The sequence below is a fragment of the Amphibalanus amphitrite genome, unplaced genomic scaffold (assembly GCF_019059575.1).
Source record: "Amphibalanus amphitrite isolate SeventyFive unplaced genomic scaffold, NRLGWU_Aamphi_draft 000871F_arrow, whole genome shotgun sequence".
NCBI classification, from domain to species: domain Eukaryota; kingdom Metazoa; phylum Arthropoda; class Thecostraca; order Balanomorpha; family Balanidae; genus Amphibalanus; species Amphibalanus amphitrite.
The window spans coordinates 43456-60477 of NW_024882365.1; the positions used below are offsets into that span (position 1 = coordinate 43456).

The 17022-nt window shown below is 46.2% G+C and overlaps 1 protein-coding gene across 2 annotated transcripts in view; it reads left to right on the top strand.

The window, feature by feature from the left end:
- LOC122367465 overlaps nt 1–17022 on the top strand; it is a 60860-nt gene that overhangs the window by 40701 nt on the left and 3137 nt on the right. The gene's annotated exons all lie outside the window — the stretch shown is intronic.

Below are 17022 nucleotides of genomic sequence, written 5' to 3' on the forward strand. Positions count from 1 at the left end.
TTTTTTGGGGAAAATCATTATAAAATCCAAAATTTTGAGTCTATCGAAAAAACCGGAATATATGTCAGAGAAGTGGTCTATATGCACCTACATACCAAATTTTAGAAGAATCGGTTAAAAAATGTGGGAGTTATTCAAAATTTTATGACGTCACGACACACAAAATTTTTGAAAAATGACTTTTTTGGAAGTTCTAGACCTCGTACGGAAACAAAAATAGCACCATTCGATTCGCCGTGAAAAACTGCATCAGATAGACACCTTTTTAGGCCTTAACAACCAACTTCAAAATTTGACCTCACTTGACCTGACCTTGACCTGACCTCGACCTGAAATTCATCCAGAGGTGGTCCATATCACTTATTGAGTGTGCTTATTGAATTCTATGAGTAAAATGACCCATAAAACATGTGTCGCACATGCCCTTTTCTATATTTTGTTTTTTGGTGACCTGACCTGACCTGACCTGACCTTGACCTTGACCTCTGAATGATATTGTATGCAACTAATATTGTCTTGGTAGCCTAAGAACACGTTTTGGGCGATCAGTCTCAGTCCATGACTCCATTCTTCGGCAACTACGGTGCAAGGCCGATACTGTAGAAACTTGCAATTTGTACCCTTGACCTGACCTTGACCTTGACCTCAAACTTTAAATTAAGTACATGTTTTTAGTAGTTCGTGATGAGAGCTTTCGATTGGCGTTTGAATTTTCCAAATCGGACCATTAGTTCGGGAGATAACAGGGGGGGTAAAATTTACCCCCCCCCCCCCAGCCCCGCGCGTTCGGCTGGAGACCCCAGCCCCGCGCGGGTTAACGTCTTTTTTCGCCCTTCTTCTTAAGACTAACTTTTCTTTTCTTTACATTTTTATTTCATGCATTGTAAATTGCGTAATTGTTTTATTTTTAGTAGTGAAAGACTGCGGAACCAATTATTTTCCTCAAGCAGAGTTAGTGGGAGTTATTGAGGGACAAAATAATTGGGGGTGCTGACTGGAACATTTGGGGGTGCCCGGAAAACCATTGGGGGTGCTCATTTGAGCATTGGGGGTGCTGCAGCACCCCCAAAAGTATACAAATCGACACCCATGGCGCACACGCTCGTTTTTTCTGCGATGCGCTAGCTCCACCAGGGAAGAAACGGCGAGGGGGGTCGTACCCCCCCCCCCTCGGCCGGCGCGTATGTAGAAAACCAATAGGTCGTCCGGCGAGCGTCAGTGTTACGTTGACTTAGCGTTATGCATTCGAGAAGAGGTAGTACTCTATAAAAGAATTAACCTTTTCATTCGTCATCCACCACCAGCATATTATTGCAGTTCTTGACTTGAAGACAAGTCGATTTGCATCTAAAGTAGGCTTAGATTTTTTTCTGATTTACGAATCTCTAATGCCGGAGGCGGGAACCAATTACAAATTTATGTCATTTATGTCAGCTATCGCAACGCGCAGGCTTCCTTTCCCTGCAGTTCGTTCGTTGTTTTTTTCGGCTAGTCGTCACATCGGGCAGGGCCAGTGTCGCGGTCAATACCTCAGGTCGATCGGGGATGGACGGCCCTGGTCACTTGGTCAATGCGTGGCAACGTAAACACCTACAGCTCGGTGTCGGAGCATCATGGTCACGAGTCATAGATACGAGAAATGCCACTATACATAATTCCTCGAGCATGCAAGTCTCTTATAAGCTTGTGCCGCAACGTAAAGCCGTGTTTGCTGCACAGTTTGAACGGACAGTTGTGCACTATGGTTTACCGTTAAAAAGTAGAGCCATTCCCCTCTCCTCAATACATGTACTTTTTTAACAGATAGCCTTGCTAAAAATGCCTTCATTTTCACTAAAATGTCTCACAGAAAGGCGACTGTGCAGAGACTATGTTTAACACGCGCACTGCAGGGGGGGTTGTTTTCAACCCCCCCCCCCTGTGGTTTTTCGCAACTCGCGAGAAAACGGCGGCGCGTAGCGCCGCCAAATTTTGCATACCTGTTCTCCCAACTTTTGCACACCTTGAGTAAAAATTTTGACCCCAGGTGACCTATGGTCAGGTCACCAGGTCAGGTCAAGTGACCCTACCTCGAAACGTAAATTTCGAAGTTTGCAATCCCACCAAGCCCACAGTTGTTGAGATATGATCTTGAAACCCACAGGAAATAGTAAAGTCATCACGAGCTACAACTTGTATATCTCGGAATTTTTATATCGATGACCTAAGGTCAGGTCATTTTTGCGACCGGCCCATTATAAGTCAATGGGAGAAATTTCAACTTACTCTGAATGCCATCCTATGACTTCAATACGCTCAGGATCATAGTATTACAGGTCCCTGTTGGTGATTTCACCGAAACATATCACTTATGACCTTTGGAAGGTGATCTCCAGGTCATCTTAGGTCACCTGAGGTCACCAGCGGTTTTTCTTCAATAACTTGAGATTGAATAGAGATAGAGACTCCGTTCGACGTTTATCGTGTTTTGCTCGTCAATGCGGATCGAATGATATGCAACATGACCTATTTCGGTCAGGTCATGACCTTGACCTGAGGTCAATTTTTCAACTTGACCTTTCGAGGTCATATCATATATCATTCGATGCGCCTTGACGAGCTAAGAACGATGGCGTTCGAATCGATCCTCTGTCTTGTGTGCAAGACAAGTTATTCAAGAAAAACTACCGCGAAATTCCTGTTGTGAAAATCGTAACATTTTGTCTTCGGTGACCTCTGGTGACCTCGTTTTTGACCTGACCCAAAAATGATCTTAGTATTTCTTGTAGATCTCATCTCAACCTATCCAACGCCGTTTACCGCTTGTCGCTACGTTGCGCCGTTTTCGGGATCTCAGGGAGGGTTGTTTTCAACCCCCCCCCCCTGCAGTTCGTGTTCGGCTCAGACCCGCTGCAGTGCGCGTGTTAAACTTATGCCGGGCCCGTACATATGATTTCATCAAATGATAATTTACGGATAGCTATAGCTATCCGTAACGATGCGGAGAGCCGTAGACTATAGTCTACGGCGCACCGCATCGTTTTCAATGAACACCGACATGCATGCCCCCTGTGTACCGCCATGCGCTGCACCACAGGCTCATTTTGTTCATGTAGGTAGGACACACCAAACGTTTAACAATGCATGAGAGCTCTGTGGGTGTCGCGGCAACGCGGGGCGCGCAATCGCTGCAGTCAGCTCTCACGTCACTGAAATGTGAAACTCTGAATTCCACACCGCCAGTAGAATACCTAGTGTATGGCATTTGGGTTTGACTTGACTAATAGACATGCTAAATAATGCACTATGCACATTTTACGGAGGCTTATCCTAAGAAATTGTGCTTTTGTTGAGGTGATAATTATATGTACATGGAACATTATCAGCTATTGTACGTAACCGTAACTTCATTCTAATTGCTGGCTGCGTTAGTGCGTACCAGCATTGTTTTCGATAATGACCTATCGATTTTCATATGTTGGCGGCCGATTGTTGGTCATTTCTGCTCATGAAAACTATACAGACTTTCCGTTAGAAAATTTGTCGTTATCATAAGAAATATAGGGATCTTCGCAAAGTGTATTATACTCGTAAGCCCTCGTGATGGATCTATAAACCTTACATAATTTCTGACTGATTTATTTCAGCAAACGTTGGTGGAATACCGACAATTGTTAACGACTATGCGCATCAACTAACACTAGATGGCATGTTTTGCGCTATAACTTGATGTTTTGATTAAATTGGTTTTACGGATGCATTATGCTGGGTTAAAAATCGTTTTACTTGTATTATTTGGGTCCTTACTCATACCCTACCTGCCCATACCCTATCCTGCCCATACCCAACTTCTATCCTATCCTGCCCATCACCTAACCATACTCTGCACTGCCCATACCCTGCCCTGCCCATACCCTGCCCTGCCCATACTCTAACACTGCCATTATCCTACCCTGCCCATACCCTACCCGGCCCATACCCAACTTCTACCCTATCCTACCAGTCACCTAACCATACCCCACCCTGTCCATACCTACTCTGCCCATACACTACTTAGTACTCCTACCCTAGATGGCCAGCTTTCGGTATATTGATCTGAGAGTAAGAATGCTTTTTTGCTGAGTCGATCCCTAACGGTACGCCAGCTCGTTAAAATGTAACCATTCGCAGCCCTCTCGGCGGTTGCCGGCTGGCCGAATGCTACCTAGAGACGATTCGGGCGAAAAACTTTGTCGCTGACCGGCCGCGAACTATCTGCCTTCGGATTAGGAGACTGGCATGTCAGCCACTCGGCCGCGCCGTCAGCGCCTGAAAGCCGAGTATTAGACGAATATATAGCACACGGTAATATCATGGATTAGGTATTCCTGGATCGGACACTCCGCCGATTTTCCGACCACCCGGCGGCGGCGGCGGATTTCCCGACGGCGAGGGCGCTGGCGTCATTTTAGCATTGCGGGCTATGGGCGGAGCGTGTCTTTTTGTATACTTTTGTCGTTTCTTACTTACCTATAACCGATTTTGATGAAAATTTTTGTGAACCAGGTAGAACAGGAATTGAGGAATGTCATGGAAATATTCTTTTCCCAGTTTTGATTTAAGAAGTTGCTTAAATTCTGCTGACAAGTGAGGGTTCGTGATTACAGCCGAAGAGCCAATGTTGGAATAAAGTTAAGTTTTATGCGATAACATGAAAATAAGTTAATATTTGTATTAAATCATCAATAGGGACTTGTTCGACTGCCGAGGAACGATGATATTTGATGATAAATTGCATCGGCAAGTCAAGAATACCGGCTCAGTTTATGGGCATCAGGTAATGATTCCGTATGTGATAGTGACTAAATGGAGCCATAATAATGATAAGAAAGGACTAGAAATTATGTTTAAAGTGTCTGAAATTGTGTCTTATGAGCTAAAGTTCGCTAATTTCGCCCTCCATTACCGCGTTTTTAGCACGTAAGCCGGTGCGGCGGCCGCCGGCGCACTCGCCGCCGATGTTTCGGAGCTCCGCCACCAGGGCGGCCGCTTGGTCGCCGGCGCTAGTGTTGGGGAATAGGGAGTGTCCTATCCAGGAATACTTCATCCATGGTAATATTACCGCGCCTCTGGCCGCGTTCAAGCCCGGCCGCCGCTCAACCGGTAAAAAATGCGTCGAAAACGGTATAATCATTGCTCTGTTTCTTAGAACCCTCGATGACTTTTTGAAAATATTTTGGGTGGATATTGATCAGAAAAGAGTGTTCTTTCGATCTGGGGTAAATTTTTAGCCATAAGTCGACGTTATCAATACATTATGACGGTGCAAAAGAGAGCATGAACGTAACACGTCAAACCCTCAATTTGTAAGCGTTTAATTATGAAGATGTGCAAGTGAATGGCCAAAAATATATATATTCTGAAGAGGCCAGATCCTCTTTTAGTCCGTGAAATGCACCCCGTGTCATTCGAGTGCATAGTTTTCAAATGCCAACGTTTTTCCTGAAATGTGTAAAAAATGCCCGTTTTCTCGAGATTAGAGGCTATTTCTTTGCACGTGGTACATACCTAAGAAAAAAACTTATTGCATACGATAGGCACATCTCTTCTGTATCCATCAGTGAAAACCACATGTCGCTGCGACTTACGGTTACCGAGATATAAGCTAGGGAAAGGAGCGCTGCAGGCCCGATTTTCGCCCGTTGGCGGTTTTCGCCGGTCACGTGTTAAGCCTATGGGAGCACCCTTTTGCACGTGCCGACGGCGCACCCCTGGCCCGATCACCCCCAAATTTTAATACAAAGGTCGCCTCAACCCACAGATTCGACATGCCAAATTTCAAGTCGCTACGCAGCGCCGTTCTCGCGCAATTAGACACATAAGGCATGACACACGCACAGACATCTTATAAATCATAATATAGACTAGATAGACTAGATGGCATATTTTGCGCTATAACTGTGCGTTTTGATAGATGCGTTTGATGGGGCATTAGTTTGGGTGTGGGAACTTATGATTTTTATTTGTCTTATTTTGTCGGAGTTGGATATTTGTTTGAACGGCATGTTATGCTGGTTCTGGTTGCGGGTTGTTAGAGCCTTTCTCATGGTTTGCCTTTATCGAACTCAAACCCATCCTACCCTACCCTAACCTACCCATACCCTACCTTACTAATAACACATAGTTACCCTTCTCATACTCGATTAAAGTAACGTACCAAGTTTGAGCGCAATCGGCCCAGCCGTTCTTGAGATATAAAACTGGCCCACTGCACGTGCGCACGCGCTAGCTGAGACTCCAGATGACTTGTGCCAGCCACCTTTCTAAATTGTCCCCAACAGTGAACAAAATTTGAGCGAAATCGGCCCAGCCGTTCTTGAGATGTATAAGTGGACCCCTCACGTGCGCACGTGCAATCGAACCACCCTACCTGTCAGAAATGACCATGCATCGCCAGGTTATTGTCCCCTCCACCCACAGTCCAAGTTTCAGCGCAATCGGCCCAGTAGTAGCTGAGTTATTCCTAGTACAATAATGTGTTGTTTACTGGTAGGCGCTTATTTTCAGTGTTTGGAATTCCCCTTTGCGGGTGGTGCATTGCAGCCCATGCTTTGATAGCTATTGTGAAAAGTTGTATAACCTGCCGGCCATAAGCCATCGATCAGATTTTGTCGAAAAATACCTGTAACGTTAACAAAACACGGTCGTATGTTTGAGTCATTTTCACAAAAGTTTATTGACTTTTCGATAATATTTTGGCTGGATATTGGTCAGAAAAGAATGCTCTTTCCGAATATGTAGGTTTCATAGCGATTTATCGGCGTTTTCAATACGTTTTGATGTTGTAAAGGACATCGCGCTCCGCACGAATCAAATTTTCAAATAAATCTTTCATTTTTAAAGAAATGGTACGGATCAACAATTTTTATTTCCTTTCCTCTGATTACACGTACATTTGTCTGCAAAATGATACAACACCGATTTTATTCCGTTAAGCCGTTTTCCAGCGGCATCGGTTTTCTTCCCAGAATGCACGAAATCGGTCATTTTTTCACAACCGGGGATATTACCTTGCACGTGGCGCGTGCTATACTATGAAACCATATCAATACGCTAGCTCCATCTCTCCTCTATCCATTGGTGGCAACCGCATGTCTCTACGACCTCGTTTCGCCGAGTAATAAGCTCGGGAAAGGAGCGCTGCAGGCCCAATTTTCGTCCGATCGGCATGTCAGCCAGCCCCGTGTTAACCCTATGAGAGCACCCTTTTGCACGTGCCGACGGCGCACCCCTGGTCCGATCACGCCCAAATTTTAATACAAAGGCCGCCCACGCCCACAGATTCGGCATGCCAAATTTCACGTCGATACGCGGCGCCTTTCAGGCGCAATAAGACACATAAGGCATGACACACGCACGCACGGACATGTTATAATTCATAATATAGACTAGATGGCATGTTTTGCGCTATAAATGTGCGTTTTGATAGATGCGTTTGAGGGGGCATTAGTTTGGGTGTGGGAACTTATGATTTTTATTTGTCTTATTTTGTCGGAGTTGAATATTTGTTTGAACGGCATGGTATGCTGGTGCTGGTTGCGGGTTGTTAGAGCCTTTCTCATGGTTTGCCTTTATCGAACTCAAACCCACCCTACCCTACCCTAACCTACCCATACCCTACCTTACTAATAACACATAGTTACCCTTCTCATACTCGATTAAAGTAACGTACCAAGTTTGAGCGCAATCGGCCCAGCCGTTCTTGAGATATAAAAGCGGCCCGCTGCACGTGCGCACGCGCTAACTGAGACTCCAGATGACTTGTGCCAGCCACCTTTCTAAATTGTCCCCAGCAGTGTACAGAATTTAAGCGAAATCGGCCCAGCCGTTCTTGAGATGTAGAAGCGGACCCCTCACGTGCGCACGTGCAGTCGGTCCACCCTACCTGTCACAAATGACCATTAATCGCCAGGTGAGTGCCCCCTCCGCCCACAGTCCAAGTTTCAGCTTAATCGGCCCGGTAGTAGCCGAGTTATTCCTAGTACAATAATGTGCTGTTTACTGGTAGGCGCTTATTTTCAGTATTTGGAATTCCCCTTGGCGGGCGGTGCATTGCAGCCCATGCTTTGAAAGCTATTGACGAAATTTGAATGGCCTGCCGGCCATAAGCCATCGATCGGATTTTGTCGAAAAATACCTGTAACGTTAACAAAACACGGTCGTCTGTTTGAGTCATTTTCACAAAAGTTTATTGACTTTTCGATAATATTTCGGGTGGATATTGGTCAGAAAAGAATACTCTTTCCGAATATGTAGGTTTCATAGCGATTGATCAGCGTTTTCAATACGTTTTGATGTTGTAAAGGACATTGCGCTCGGCGCGAAATAAATTTTCAAATTAATTTTTCATTATTAAGGAAATGGTACGAATCATCACTTTTTATCTTCTATCCTCTGATTACACGTACATTTGCCTGCAAAATGGCACCACACCGATTTCATTCCGTCAAGCCGTTTCCCAGCGGCATCGATTTTCCCGTCAGAATGCACGAAATCGGTCATTTTTTCGCAACTGGGGGTGCTGTCTTGCACGTGACGCGTGCTATACTATGAAACCATATCGATACGCTAGTTCCGTCTCTCCTCTATCCAGTGGTGAAAACCGCGTGTCGCTGCGACTCTCCGTTGCCGACTTGTACAGCCGGGAAGCAGGCGCCGCAGGCCGGTTTTCGCCCGATCTTCGATTTGACCGTTTCCCGTGTTAACCCTATGGCGCACGCGAGCGCGTGCTGACGGCGCACCCCTGGCCCGATCACGCCCAAATTTTAATACAAAGGCCGCCCACGCCCACAGATTCGGCATGCCAAATTTCACGCCGATACGCGGCGCCTTGCAGGCGCAATAAGACACATAAGTCATGACGGATCACGCACGCACAGACATCTTATAATTCATAATATAGACTAGATGGCCATGTTTGCGCGATAGCTGTATGGTATTTAATTGCTTTTACGGGTTCTGTAGTGTGTACCAAGTTTGAGAGAAATTGGCCCAGCCGTTCTTGAGATAGGAAACTGCTCCTTTCCAGGTGTGCACGTACATTAGCATTGAGCACCCTACATATGGTAATGTGTCGTTCGATATGTGCCCGTTGACAGTCCCAAAATTCAGCACAATCGGCCCGGTAGCGGCTGAGTTATTGCAAGAATAAATTTATTTTATTTACTGGCGAATTCCCCTGGCGAGAGGTGCCTTCCGCTACCGTTTGTTGTCAAAGGTTCAATGGCCTGCCTGCCGAAGCCACCGATCCGATTTCGTCGGAAAATACGCGTAACGTTAACAAAACACGGTCGCATGCTTGAGTTAATTTCACGGAAATTTATGAACTTTTCGAAAATGTTTTTGGTGGATATTGGTCAGAAAAGAATGCTCTTTCCGAATATGTAGGTTTCAGAGCGATTGGTCAGCGTTTTCAATACGTTTTGATGTTGTAAAGGACATCGCGCTCCGTGCGAATCAAATTTTCAAATTAATTTTTCAATATTAAGGAAATGGTACGGATTATCACTTTTTATTTGCTTTCCTCTGATTACACGTACATTTGCCTGCAAAATGACACCACACCGATCTCATTCCGTCAAGCCGTTTTCCAGCGGCATCGATTTTCCCGTCACAATGCACGAAATCGGTCATTTTTTTCACAACCGGGGGTATTGCCTTGCACGTGACGCGTGCTATACTATGAAACCATATCAATACGCTAGTTCCATCTCTCCTCTATCCAGTGGTGAAAACCGCTTCTCGCTGCGACCCTCCGTTGCCGACTTATACAGCCGGGAAGCGGGCGCCGCAGGCCAGTTTTCGTCCGATGTTCGTTTTGACCGTTTCCTGTGTTAACCCTATGGCGCACGCGAGCGCGTGCTGACGGCGCACCCCTGGGCCAATCCGTCCCAAATTTTAATACAGAGGTGACATCAACCCACCGATTCGGCATGCCAAATTTCAAGTCGCTACGCTGTGCCGTTCCGACGCTATTAGACAGTTTAGGCATGACAGTCGCACGGACATCTTATAAATCATAATATAGACTAGATGGCCATGTTTGCGCGATAACTGTATGGTATTTAATTGATTTTACGGGTTCTGTAGTGTGTACCAAGTTTGAGAGAAATTGGCCCAGCCGTTCTTGAGATAGGAAACTGCTCCTTTCCAGGTGTGCACGTGCATTAGCATTTAGCACCCTACATATGGTAATGTGTCGTTCGATATGTGCCCGTTGGCAGTCCCAAAATTCAGCACAATCGGCCCTGAAGCGGCTGAGTTATTGCAAGAATAAATTTATTTTATTTACTGGCGAATTCCCCTGGCGAGAGGTGCCTTCCGCTACCGTTTGTTGTCAAAGGTTCAATGGCCTGCCTGGGCCTGCCTGCCGAAGCCACCGATCCGATTTCGTCGGAAAATACGCGTAACGTTATCAAAACACGGTCGCATGCTTGAGTCATTTTCACAAAAGTTTATTGACTTTTCGATAATATTTTGGGTGGATATTGGTCAGAAAAGAATGCTCTTTCCGAATATGTAGGTTTCATAACGATTGTTCATCGTTTTCAATACGTTTTGGTGTTGTAAAGGACATCGCGCTCCGTGCAAATCAAATTTTCAAATTAATTTTTCATTATTAAGGAAATGGTACGGATCGTCACTTTTTATTTGCTTTCCTATTATTACACGTACATTTGTCTGCAAAATCGCACCACACCGATTTCATTCCGTCAAGCCGTTTCCCAGCAGCATCGATTTTCCCGTCACAATGCACGAAATCGGTCATTTTTTGACAACCGGGTGTGCTGTCTTGCACATGGTGCGTGCTATACTATGAAACCATATCAATACGCTAGTTCCATCTCTCCTCTATCCAGTGGTGGCAACCCCATTTCGCTACGGCCCCCCGTTGCAGAGTTATTAGCGCGGGGAGCAAGCAGTGTCGGCCCGATTTCGTCCGATGTCCGTTTTGGCCGTTTCCCGTGTTAACCCTATGGCGCACGCGAGCGCGTGCTGACGGCGCACCCCTGGTCCGATCACGCCCAAATTTTAATACAGAGGTCGCCTCAACCCACAAATCCGGCATGCCAAATTTCATGCCGATACGCGGCGCCGTTCCGGCGCATTAAGACACATAAGGCATGACAGTCGCACGGACATCTTATAAATCATAATATAGACTAGATGGCATATTTTGCGCTATAACTGTGCGTTTTGATAGATGCGTTTGAGGGGGCATTAGTTTGGGTGTGGGAACTTGTGATTTTTATTTGTCTTATTTTGTCGGAGTTGGATATTTGTTTGAACGGCATGTTATGCTGGTGCTGGTTGCGGGTTGTGAGCCTTTCTCATGGTTTGCCTTTATCGAACTCAAACCCACCCTACCCTACCCTACCCTACCCTACCCTACCCTACCTTACTCATAATCTACAAATTGTTACCCTTCTCATACTCGATCAAAGTAATGTACCAAATTTGAGCGCAATCGGCCCAGCCGTTCTTGAGATATAAAACTTGCCCACTGCACGTGCGCACGCGCTAGCTGAGACTCCAGCTGACTTGTGCCAGCCACCTTTCTAAATTGTCCCCAACAGTGTACAAAATTTGAGCGAAATCGGCCCAGCCGTTCTTGAGATGTAGAAACGGACCCCTCACGTGCGCACGTGCAATCAATCCACCCTACCTGTCACACATGACCATGCATCGCCAGATGAGTGCCCCCTCCACCCACAGTCCAAGTTTCAGCGCAATCGGCCCAGTAGCAGCTGAGTTATTCCTAGTACAAAAATGTGCTGTTTACTGGTAGGCGCTTATTTTCAGTGTTTGGAATTCCCCTTGGCGGGCGGTGCATTGCAGCCCATGCTTTTGATAGCTATTGTGAAAAGTGGAATGACTTGCCGGCCATAAGCCATCGATCGGATTTTGTCGAAAAATACCGGTAACGTTAACAAAACACGGTCACATGCTTGAGTCATTTTCACAAAAGTTTATTGACTTTTCGATAATATTTTGGGTGGATATTGGTCAGAAAAGAATGCTCTTTCCGAATATGTAGGTTTCATAGCGATTGATCAGCGTTTTCAATACGTTTTGATGTTGTAAAGGACGTCGCGCTCCGCGCGAATCAAATTTTCAAATTAATTTTTCATTTTTAAGGAAATGGTACGGATCATCAGTTTTTGTTTGCTATTCTCTGATTATACATACATTTGTCTGCAAAATGATACAACACCGATTTCATTCCGTCAAGCCGTTTTCCAGCGGCATCGATTTTCCCGTCACAATGCACGAAATCGGTCATTTTTTCACAACCGGGGGTTCTGTCTTGCACGTGGCGCGTGCTATACTATGAAACCATGTCAATACGCTAGGCCCATCTCTCCTCTATCGAGTGGTGTAAACCGCTTCTCGCTGCGACCCTCCGTTGCCGATTTATACAGCCGGGAAGCGGGCGCCGCAGGCCGGTTTTCGCCCGATCGTCGATTTGACCGTTTCCCGTGTTAACCCTATGGCGCACGCGAGCGCGTGCTGACGGCGCACCCCTGGTCCGATCACCCCCAAATTTTAATACAAAGGCCGCCCACGCCCACACATTTGGCATGCCAAATTTCACGTCGCTACGCGGCGCCTTGCAGGCGCAATAAGACACATAAGTCATGACGGATCACGCACGCACAGACATCTTATAATTCATAATATAGACTAGATGGCATGTTTTGCGCTATAACTGTGCGTTTTGATAGATGCGTTTGAGGGGGCATTAGTTTGGGTGTGGGAACTTATGATTTTTATTTGTCTTATTTTGTCGGAGTTGGATATTTGTTTGAACGGCATGTTATGCTGGTGCTGGTTGCGGGTTGTTGGAGCCTTTCTCATGGTTTGCCTTATCGAACTCAAACCAACCCTACCCTACCCTAACCTACCCATACCCTACCTTACTAATAACCTACACATAGTTACCCTTCTCATACTCGATTAAAGTAACGTACCAAATTTGAGCGCAATCGGCCCAGCCGTTCTTGAGATATAAAACTGGCCCACTGCACGTGCGCACGTGCTAACTGAGACTCCAGATGACTTGTGCCAGCCACCTTTCTAAATTGTCCCCAACAGTGTACAAAATTTCAGCGAAATCGGCCCAGCCGTTCTTGAGATGTATAAGTGGACCCCTCACGTGCGCACGTGCAGTCGATCCACCCTACCTGTCACAAATGACCATGCATCGCCAGGTGATTGCCCCCTCCACCCACAGTCCAAGTTTCGGCGCAATCGGCCCAGTAGTAGCTGAGTTATTCCTAGTACAATAATGTGCTATTTATTGGTAGGCGCTTATTTTCAGTGTTTGGAATTCCCCTTTAAGGTCGCCGTCCACTGCACATTGGCATCCGCCGAAAGTAAGCGTGTAATCGTCGATAAGCGCGTAGTTCCGGCGTTTGCTAAAATGACGCCGTCCACTGCACAAAAACATCGGCAGAGATGCTCAAAGCAAGGCTCAAAGGACCCGCCCGCAGAGGCCGTATACAATAGAATGGAGAAACATAATTATTGGCTCGCCTGCCCGTCCAGTTACTTCGTACTAACAACGGTGACTATAAATAGTACTAACGAATAGTGTTTTAACCAAGGCTATAGAACTGGTTTTAACTATTGACAACAAACCTTCAGTTATAGGAGAATGGTTAGCCGTTTGTTTATATCGGTGACCTTGAAAGATGACGTCAGCGGGTGTCTACCAATCTTGCCAATATTTATCTTCGAGGATTATATCCCCTAAGGCAGTTTGATATTTAACTTTTGTGCTCCCTTAGAGCGCAAAAAAGATTATTTACTGCACAGCAATGTCTTAAAAATCGACAAAACCTTGACACCCCGTGACGTCATCTGTCTCCTGAGCCCTCCCTACGTGACCTGCCGGCTCTGATTTCGCTCTGTTTTGCCAGTGAAAAATCTGGGCCTAAGGCACGTGCTCCCTGCTCGGCACCGGCCGCAGCCCAAAATGTCGCAAAGATGCGCCCACCACGTGCAAACCGCTGAACGCACCCCTTCGAAAAGCTGATACGACAAATGGTTGCACGAGTCCGACTTGGTGCGAAAATTTCACCCCCGTAGCCCGCACCGTCACCGAGCAATAGCCCGCGAAAGGGAACTGAATCTTGCGCAGTCGGCGTCAACAGTGGCAGAAAAAGCTCCTACGATCCATCTTTTCCGCCACTAAATTAAGAGCGTAAAGTAAGCGATGAAAAGATAAACATGCCGAAATGCGTTGTCGGCGGCTGGGCCGTTTCGGCGTCTACAGATTCTGCTCCTACCATTGCCTCTGTAGTTAATTCTGCCAATAAGCGCTTATTTTCGGCGGATAAAAGTGCAGTGGACGGCGACCTTTACGGGTGGTGCATTGCAGCCCATGCTTTGATAGCTATTGTGAAAAGTAGAATGACCTGCCTGCCGAAGCCATCGATCGGATTTTGTCGAAAAATACCTGTAACGTTAACGAAACACGGTCGGGTGTTTGAGTCATTTTCACAAAAGTTTATTGACTTTTCGATAATATTTTTGATGGATATTGGTCAGAAAAGAATGCTCTTTCCGAATATGTAGGTTTCATAGCGATTGGTTAGCGTTTTCAATACGTTTTGATGTTGTAAAGGACGTCGCGCTCCGCGCGAATCAAATTTTCAAATTAATTTTTCATTATTAAGGAAATGCTACGGATCATCACTTTTTATCTGCTATCCTCTGGTAACATGTACATTTGTCTGTAAAATGGCACCACACCGATTTCATTCCGTCAAGCCGTTTTCCAGCGGCATCGATTTTTCCTTCGCAATGCACGAAATCGGTCATTTTTTCACAACCGGGGGTGCTGTCTTGCACGTGGCGCGTGTTGTACTATGAAACCATATCAATACGCTAGGCCCATCTCTCCTCTACCCATCAGTGGCAACCCCACCTCGCTACGGCAATCCGTCGCCGAGTTTTGGGCCCGGGAAGCGGGCGCCGCAGGCCGGTTTTCGCCCGATCGTCGATTTGACCGTTTCCTGTGTTAACCCTATGGCGCACGCGAGCGCGTGCTGACGGCGCACCCCTGGTCCGATCACGCCCAAATTTTAATACAAAGGCCGCCCACGCCCACAGATTCGACATGCCAAATTTCACGTCGCTACGCGGCGCCTTGCAGGCGCAATAAGACACATAAGTCATGACGGATCACGCACGCACAGACATCTTATAATTCATAATATAGATTGAGCGATCAGCGATTTGGACGTTCTGTGTAACGAGAGGGACGCTCCGTGTTCCGTTAGCTTTTGTTCCGTCCAGGGTCGCAGTCCACGCCCGTTCACAGTGACAAGCGGGCACAGGTGACACGCCCGTTCCGCCCTACACGGCAATGGATGAAAAGATGGAAATCACCGCTTTGTTGGTGACAGCTGGAACGGGAAACCGTACCTATTATTCAGCGGTGCATTATTTGAGAGCTCCCGACAGACTGACGAGTTTAGAAGTCACATGGTGTGGTTTGTACCGGCGGTTAGTTTCAATAGAGCTTATCCAATATAATTTTTTGGTCACTGCTGATTATTCATTTACTCCCCGTGCTTATATCCTTTACTGCCGACCACTCTACTATTTGCTTAATTTACTGCGTCACTGAATCACTACGTATTGCCTCGTCCTACCCCGACTTTGCTCGTCAAGTCCGGCAGCGATTCGGGGCACGGGAGCCACCGCACTATGCATTCGGTAGGATCCAAACACCTCAACACAATTCACACTCAACATAGAGTCGGTTTATCACCACTTAACCCGCGCCCCGTAGGGCTACCGGCGGACCCTACCACCCGTAGGGGAGGGGCCGTTTCGGCCCCCCCTAAGATCTCGGAAAGTTACCGGCCGATTTTCAAAATTCAAACGGCGTTCGATAGCCCCACCCGGTAACTACCTTGTGACCAAATTTCATTGACCTAGGTCAAACCGATGACGTCACAGGTCAGGTCAAAGGTCAGATTTTCACCGTTCACAGGCAATTCAAGAAATGTGCTGTGAAAGCGAGTAAATTGGTAATTTATTGAAAACCATCGATGGTACATTGTTCGTCAAACACATACTTTGCTATCTGAGGTCACTGATACCAGGTCAGGTCACAGCGAGGTCAGGTCACCGGGGGTCACAATATGAATGTGTCGTGTGATACATGTTTTATGGTCCATTTTACATGACAAATGCGATTATGTGGGCTAGGCAGCCTTTGGGGCCAGCCTAGGTCACGTTTTTGTGAAGGTCAGGTCAAGGTCAGGTCAAATTAGGTCAAATTTCAAAGTTGATATTTTTGCATAAAATGGGTATCGATTCGATGCAGCTCGTCACGGGGAGTCTAATGGTGGTCTTCGTTTTGCTCTACGAGTTCTAGAATTGCCAAAAATTGAGTTTGAAAATTTGACGTCATCATTTTTGAACAGTTTTTTCGCTATAACTTGGCCAAAAAACGAGGTATCGATCTGAAATTTGGTATGTAGATAGAAGACGGTAGGCACTATCACATATATTCCGGTTTTTTCGAAGCTCAAAAAATTTTTGGATTTTTTGGCGAATATATCCAAAAAAATGCTTTTTTGATTTTTGGGGGTCAAAACTCAAAAATTTCAAAAATTCGAGATAGCAGTTTTGTAGCCCTGTCAATTGTACACCTTTTATGTCCTGATCATTTTTCTGTATCTTCAAAGCTGTAGTCCTGACAGGTCTTCTCGCGAAGGTCTTTTTTCGGTCGAAAATGACAGAACATGACGTCACTCTGACGTCATTTGTGGCCAACCTATCATAGCCTCTGGAAAAATTTTTGGTCACAATATGTAAAATTGATGCCCGGAGGGGTCCTGAAAGTTTCGTGGCGATATCTCCAGCCGTTTAGGAGATATCGACCGAAAAGGACAGGGAGGGGCCGTTTCGGCCCCCCCCCCCTACGGGGCGCGGGTTAACGCACATTTATTCCTCATTCAACACAAAAACACAAGTCCAGAATGC